Here is a 6,458-nt window from a genome sequence, read left to right on the forward strand (position 1 = left end):
CAAGGGAGGAAACTATTTTCATTTTTCATAGCCCAGCAAAATTTTGGATCAAAGTAAAAGTTGGGCTCGGGGGCTTTCATGAGGTGTTGCTTCATGTCAACCATTCAGATTTTAGATTCACATCACATATGATGAGTTCTCAAAAAAGTGAGCATTTGGGCATTCACATAAGGTATGATGAATTCTCAAAAAAGTTCTCATGAGTCGACGTGATGCAACACCTCAAGAAAACCCCGGGCCCAACTTTTACTTTGATCTAAAACTTTGGTGGGCCATAAAAAAAGAAAACAATTTCCTCCCTTGATTTGCATCTCTCTTTACGCCCACTAGAGTTTTAGATCAAGGTAAAAATTGGTTCCTTCAAGTTTCATTGGATGCTGCATCACATGAACCATTCATATTAGACACCTGTGACACATTACGAATGTGTGCACGTGTGTAGGTGAGCATGCCTATATATATATATATATATATATATATATATATATATATATATATATAGAGAGAGAGAGAGAGAGAGAGAGAGAGAGAGAGAGAGAGAGAGAGAGAGAGAGAGAGTCATGCTTACCTGCGCATGTGCGCACCTTTGCACACTTCTCATGGGCATCTAATCTGAACGGTCCATGTGATGCGGAATCCCATGAAACCCCAATGTATAAATTTTCATCCTAATCTAAAATTTTGGTGGGCCATAGAAAAGACAAATGAAAATCAAGGGAGGAAACTATTTTCATTTTTCGTGGTCCACCAAAGTTTTGGATCAACCTAAAAATTAGGCTGGGGGGTTTCATGATGTGCTACTTTACGTGGATCGTTCAGATTTAGGAGTCACATCACGTATGATGAGTTCTTTAAAAAGTACACACCTTGATTCGGACACTATTTAAATTTTGGAGTCACATCACGTATGATGAGTTCTTAAAAAAGTTCACACCTTGTGTGTGTGTACACACACACTTTGATGCGGACACTGTTTAAATTTTTACAACATAGGTAATCATTTTGTAAATTAATTTCTTACTCCCAAAATTAGTTATTTCAATACTGAAGGAGTTGTTCCCAAGAGGAACAAGACATCAACCAACAGATTATGAGGTTGTCTTTAAGCCCACCAGTTGCTCTGTTATAGGATCTTGCTAAATCCCCATTTTAAATTTAGATAAACTCAGTAAATGTTTTAGCTATTAGACTATCAAAAATACATCAAGGGCATCGATTCTCAAATTAGCAATATGCTGACTTTCATTTTGTAGGATGCCAGAGGCAAGGAGATTGAGGATGTATTGATTCTCTCGGAGATCATTTGTACCGTATGGACTATATGGACTTGGTTCAGGTTGGGCATTGCATCTCTTCCATCATTGTGCATCGAGGTTAAATTCATTTTCACAAACTTGTTAATCTTTGGAATTACTTCATTTCCAGGGCCATCATCAAAGTGGCGCAGATATTACTATTGCTTATCTCCCTATGGATGACAGGTATTAATTAGAACCAATTCTTGTGGTTGCAGAATCTGAATGAGATTTAATCCTATAAATATCTATCAACTACCTTTTTCTTAAAAAAATTAATTCATGGTTTTATACTAATTTGGAGCATCTTTCTTCCTTGACAGCCGAGCCTCAAACTTTGGTTTAATGAAGATAGACAACAAAGGAAGGGTTCTTTTCTTTAATGAAAAGCCCAAAGGAGAGGAATTGAAAGCAATGGTAATTATCCCGATACCTTTATATATGTTTGCATCTACTGATAGGATTAGACTGAAATCAGACCTCATGAGCATGAAGCGATTCTACAATTTTGCATGATTGCGTGATCTTCGTTTCAAATTCCTTGAATCTTCTAAGGTATGGTATTCAAGCTGCATGTATATTCTATGATTTTTAAAAGAAGATGAAATTGAAGTTTGATAAGAAATGTTCCCTACATATCTAATCCAGTGAACCGTCACATCTTTTGTTCGAAATGAGTGACAACGCACATGAATTGGCATGCAGAAAATATACTTGAAGTTCCTTGTGTGATTCATTACTATTATTACTCTTTTCCAAGTCATGATTCTGCTAGGACAGTTCCAGTCTCTGTGAACAATTTTCAATGTTGATTCTTCATGGAGATATGTCAAACCTCTAGTTATCCCGACACATATCCTGTGACTCATCAACCAACCCAATTTCAGCGGACATTCTTCTGGGCCTATAGATGTCCAAAAACAAAAATCAGACATGCATTTTATTCACACATCATGACACCAATTATAAATGTTGGTGAAGCAAATCATACCAAACAGCGCACAAGGAAGTTATTTGATACTCCAGCAGCACATGGTGCCTAATATGCAGGCACATCAATATGAACAAGTTAACTTCTGATGTAGAGCGGGTCGTGGACAGTTTCATGGCCAAGACGGATCAGAAAAGGCCCGGTCGACGACAGAAGTAATCCGGACCATCGGACCTTAGATTGGGCGTATCTCGCAATCCGGAATGAGTTATCTGACGTAAAATATATGATTTTGGAGTAGAACGATCTACTTTAGCTAACCAACCCTGCTATGCCGGGTTGCATAGCCCGGAATTGCGAAAAACCCCTGAATCGACGGTCGTTTTCCTGTTTTAATTTCGTTTTTACTATAATAGTAAGTTTTAGTTTGATTATAACTCTTCATCCGTCGGGCTTTAAGAGTTGCACCCAACGTGAAAAGAGCTTAGAATAATTAGGAGAACGGTTTGGTGAAGTCAAATAGGACACTTACTATTTTTTGCCAAAAACCTTGCGCACTAGTAGACATCATGACCATCTATAAATAGTAAGTTTACTATTTATAGTAAGTTGCGAATTCTAAGTGTTTTAGTTGTAGTTTGATTCTGATTTCTTTTCCATTGCTTGGTACCCCTATTTAAAGGGTTGTGAACTCATTTTTTATTCATTCATTAATCAATTTCGAATTCATTAGAATTTATTTCTATTTTCTGCTTTCTTTCCTCGTGGATTCGTGAAGTCTCTGTGAGGAGTCCAGAGAAGTTCCGTGGATTCGGAATAGTTATCCTCTTGAGGAAGATGGTGCTCGACCTCACGTCCTCCCCTATGTCAACTTCACACATCCGGTGCAAGCAGGTCTTGCTGTCAGTGTTCTCTTTAAAGCTGTCCAAGTATCTGTTTGAAAATTATTGATAAAGAATAGAAAACCAGACTGCAGAAAGGAAAGATTGATCAATTCAGAACACAAATATTACTTGACTGATTCATGTGCTGTTTGGATGGATAATTCACACCTACAGTCCAGATTGAGTAATTACTCCATTCTTGCTATTTCTATATTTGAAATCTCATGATTTGTACCCATTTCATGTCCCTATTGCAGGCTGCTCCACAGGCAAGCTCACAGGTTCAGAATATTTACATTTGTTATTGAGTATTTACATTTGTACCTTCCAGGTTTTTGTTTTTTAAGTTTTACTTTAAGTTGTACATTTCTGCTTGTTCTTTTCATGTAGACACTAGTGATTTGCTTTGCTTGTGAAACTCATGGAGTTTCATTGTAAGCCGAACCGATTGCAAATGAAAACAATGCGGTTCCAAGTAAACAACAGTTACGAACATTTTCTTTTCTTTTCTTTTCTTTTCTTTTCAGATTTTTGAAACTTACATGTGCACAGGCAATGCTACACCTTACGTGTGAGTACGTGCAAAGGCACTCAGGGGAGTTGAAAGGGTAAAAATGCCCTTGGCTTGAAGGGCTGCACGAGGAAAAAAACAATTCAATGTCACTCCTCTGCAGCCTCCAAGCAAAGCCCCCCAAATAGCGACATCAGGTTCAAAAGGCATCTCTCTAGCTAGCAAATGTGCTTCCTCGAGCCTACCATTTCGGCCAAGCAAATCAATCAAACACCCATAATGCGCGATCTTTGGATTCATCCCAAAATCTCTCTTCATACTAAATTTTGCTAGGGCCCACTATGATGTTTATTTGCCATCCAACCTGTTCATAAGGTCATACAGGCATGGATAAAGAAAGGAAAACACAAATATTAACTTGATCCAAAACTTCCGTTAATTCAAGAAGTTTTTGAAGGTAGGCCTTCAATCCCCACTGTTTCTTGTGGTGTGGTCAACTTGAGCGTTGGATCCACTTCATTTGGGATCATGCCCTAAAATGTTTTGAAAATATGTATGAACGGCGTGGATAAAACTAATAAATCATGTTAGGGCTGATTTTCAGTCCCTTGTTCTAACATTGGGTGTTCCACTTGATGGTGGAAATGGATTTCAAATTAACACCATAGGCAGGGCCCATCTGAATCTTCAACCCTTTGTGACCTGAAATTACTCGTACATCTCTCGTGGTATTCATCTCTCAAACCGAGTGGTGCCGCCTGCGCAGACAACCATCCTCGTATTTTTACAGGGCCCACCGTAATGTGTAAGTAAGATTCGCTCCCATCATTAGATGTGTTATTCCATTCCTAGCCTAGAGCCGAAAAATCATGCTAACCTTTGATTCAACTCGGCCACGGCAATGGAAACGGTAGAGAGAGATGTCCACCCTTGATTTTTACCAAGCTCAACATGACAAGAACGTTCAATCCACTCCAACCATTAATATGACACTAAAAATCTATGGCTTATGTCCAAAAATCAGGGGTATACGTGATTCAGGTGGGCTGAACCAATGAAAATAGTTTGGAGGGTGAGTTTTTCTTGTACACTGTTTTTAAGCATGAGGTCCACTTGAACCATGGCTGAGGCTGATTTTTTATACATGGTTCTAATATGGGGTGACTCACCTGATGGTTGGGGTGGATTTCATATTAACACTATGTTGTGGCCACCATAGCTAGCTACTTTTCCTCTTAGAATAACTTTTGTGTGTATTGTTATTAAATAGCATTAATTAGTCTTGGAATTCATCAACTACACTACAACAAAATAGGGCTTAGCCGACTGATGGGCTTACCCTTTGCCCGCAGCCCGTTTTAACGGCTGCGGGTAAAGGGTCCCTTTCTATTTTTTTAAAAAAAAACATAAAGTCGTATCTCCCTCTCTCTGCCTCTCCCTCTCCATTGCCTCTTGCTCTCCTTCCCTCTCCCTCTCCCTATCACACGTTCTCCCTCTCCCTCTCCCTATCGCACGCTCTCCCTCTCCCTCTCCCTCTCCCTATCGCACGCTCTCCTTCTCCCTCTCTCTCTCTCTCCCTCTCCCTCTCCCTCTCCCTATCGCACGCTCTCCTTCTCCCTCTCTCCCTCTCCCTCTCCCTCTTGCGTGCTCTCCCTCTCCATCTCCCTCCTTCTCTCTGCCTCTCCGGCCCTCTCCCTCTTGCGTGCTCTCCCTCTCCCTCTCCCTCTCCCTCTCCCCTCGCCCTCCTCTCACTCTTTGAAGTTTCAAGTGTTCCTTCATCTCCACGGCGGAGATCGGAGGAGTTGGTAAAAAACAAGAAAAACCCTAGCTCTCTTTCGCTTGCTTTCTGTGAGATCTCGATCTTCCTTCGATTCCATCATAAGCAGGTGATTTTCCCATCTCTACCCTAATTTTTCTGCTTTCTGCACTGGATATTTTGTAGATGTGTTTTCTTACTGCGATTTCCAACTTGAGGCTATTTTCTGTGCATTGAGGGTTTCTGTATTTGATTTTTCAGAATTGACAACTGGAAACGTGAACATATACGGTAGTCCCTGAGAGAGAAGGTGAAGCCTGGTGCATCAGCAAGCTAAGATTTGAATCTCAGGTTCCGTTTCTCCTCTCTTAATTGCTATATAGGAGTCTCTGTCCTATTTGATTTAGTTTCAATAATTAGATTTACTCAAAATTTCAAATTTGCAATTATGATGTTGGGGTGTAGCATCTTAGCTTTCCATTTCATTATGGAATATAATTGCGCAGATTTTCTACTTGGGATGATGCCACTCTTGCTTCAAACCGCTATGATTTCTCCAAGGTCATTAATGTCTTTTCCTGTTTCCTACTTCTCCAAGGTCAAACCACTGTGATTTTCCTGTTACCTTGACATATTGGTTGACGAGACTTGAGACTTGAGAGAGGGAAAATGCTAAATTGGTGGTTTGGAAGAAGGCTTTAGAATCTAGAGGCTTAAAAATTAGTAGAAGTAAGATTGATTAATTGGAATGCAACTTCATTAGGAGTTATAGAGGGGAAGATTTGGTTAAAAATGATGACCATGAAATTCCTCAAACTGACCTGATTTGTTACCTTGGTTCTATTATTTAAAAAATGGAGAGATTGATGAGGATGCTCCCACTGGAATTCAAGTTGGTGGTGGGAGAAGTGGGGACATACCCATGGATAGCTGCGTGACTGCCACATGACCATGGTATGAAAAATTGTCCCATACAACAAGATGTCCCCTGACCAGTTTCAATTGGAAGCCTAGGAACCAGTCTGAGGTGGACGTCTGCTATGCATAATGTATGCGACTCGGTCTGACTTGTTCCGAATCA

The 6,458-nt window shown here is 40.0% G+C and overlaps 2 long non-coding RNA genes across 2 annotated transcripts; both read left to right on the forward strand.

The window, feature by feature from the left end:
• Positions 1 to 1,187: 1,187 nt before the first annotated feature.
• Positions 1,188 to 1,727, forward strand: LOC131256427 (uncharacterized). The gene is made up of 3 exons (XR_009176806.1): positions 1,188 to 1,336; positions 1,426 to 1,481; positions 1,619 to 1,727. It is a non-coding gene; the product is annotated as an uncharacterized LOC131256427 (long non-coding RNA).
• A 3,517-nt stretch (positions 1,728 to 5,244) lies between these two features.
• On the forward strand, positions 5,245 to 5,893 carry LOC131256428 (uncharacterized). Its single transcript, XR_009176807.1, has 2 exons — positions 5,245 to 5,507; positions 5,639 to 5,893. It is a non-coding gene; the product is annotated as an uncharacterized LOC131256428 (long non-coding RNA).
• Positions 5,894 to 6,458: the final 565 nt, after the last annotated feature.

Source organism: Magnolia sinica, chromosome 9 (genome assembly GCF_029962835.1).
Source record: "Magnolia sinica isolate HGM2019 chromosome 9, MsV1, whole genome shotgun sequence".
NCBI lineage: Eukaryota > Viridiplantae > Streptophyta > Magnoliopsida > Magnoliales > Magnoliaceae > Magnolia > Magnolia sinica.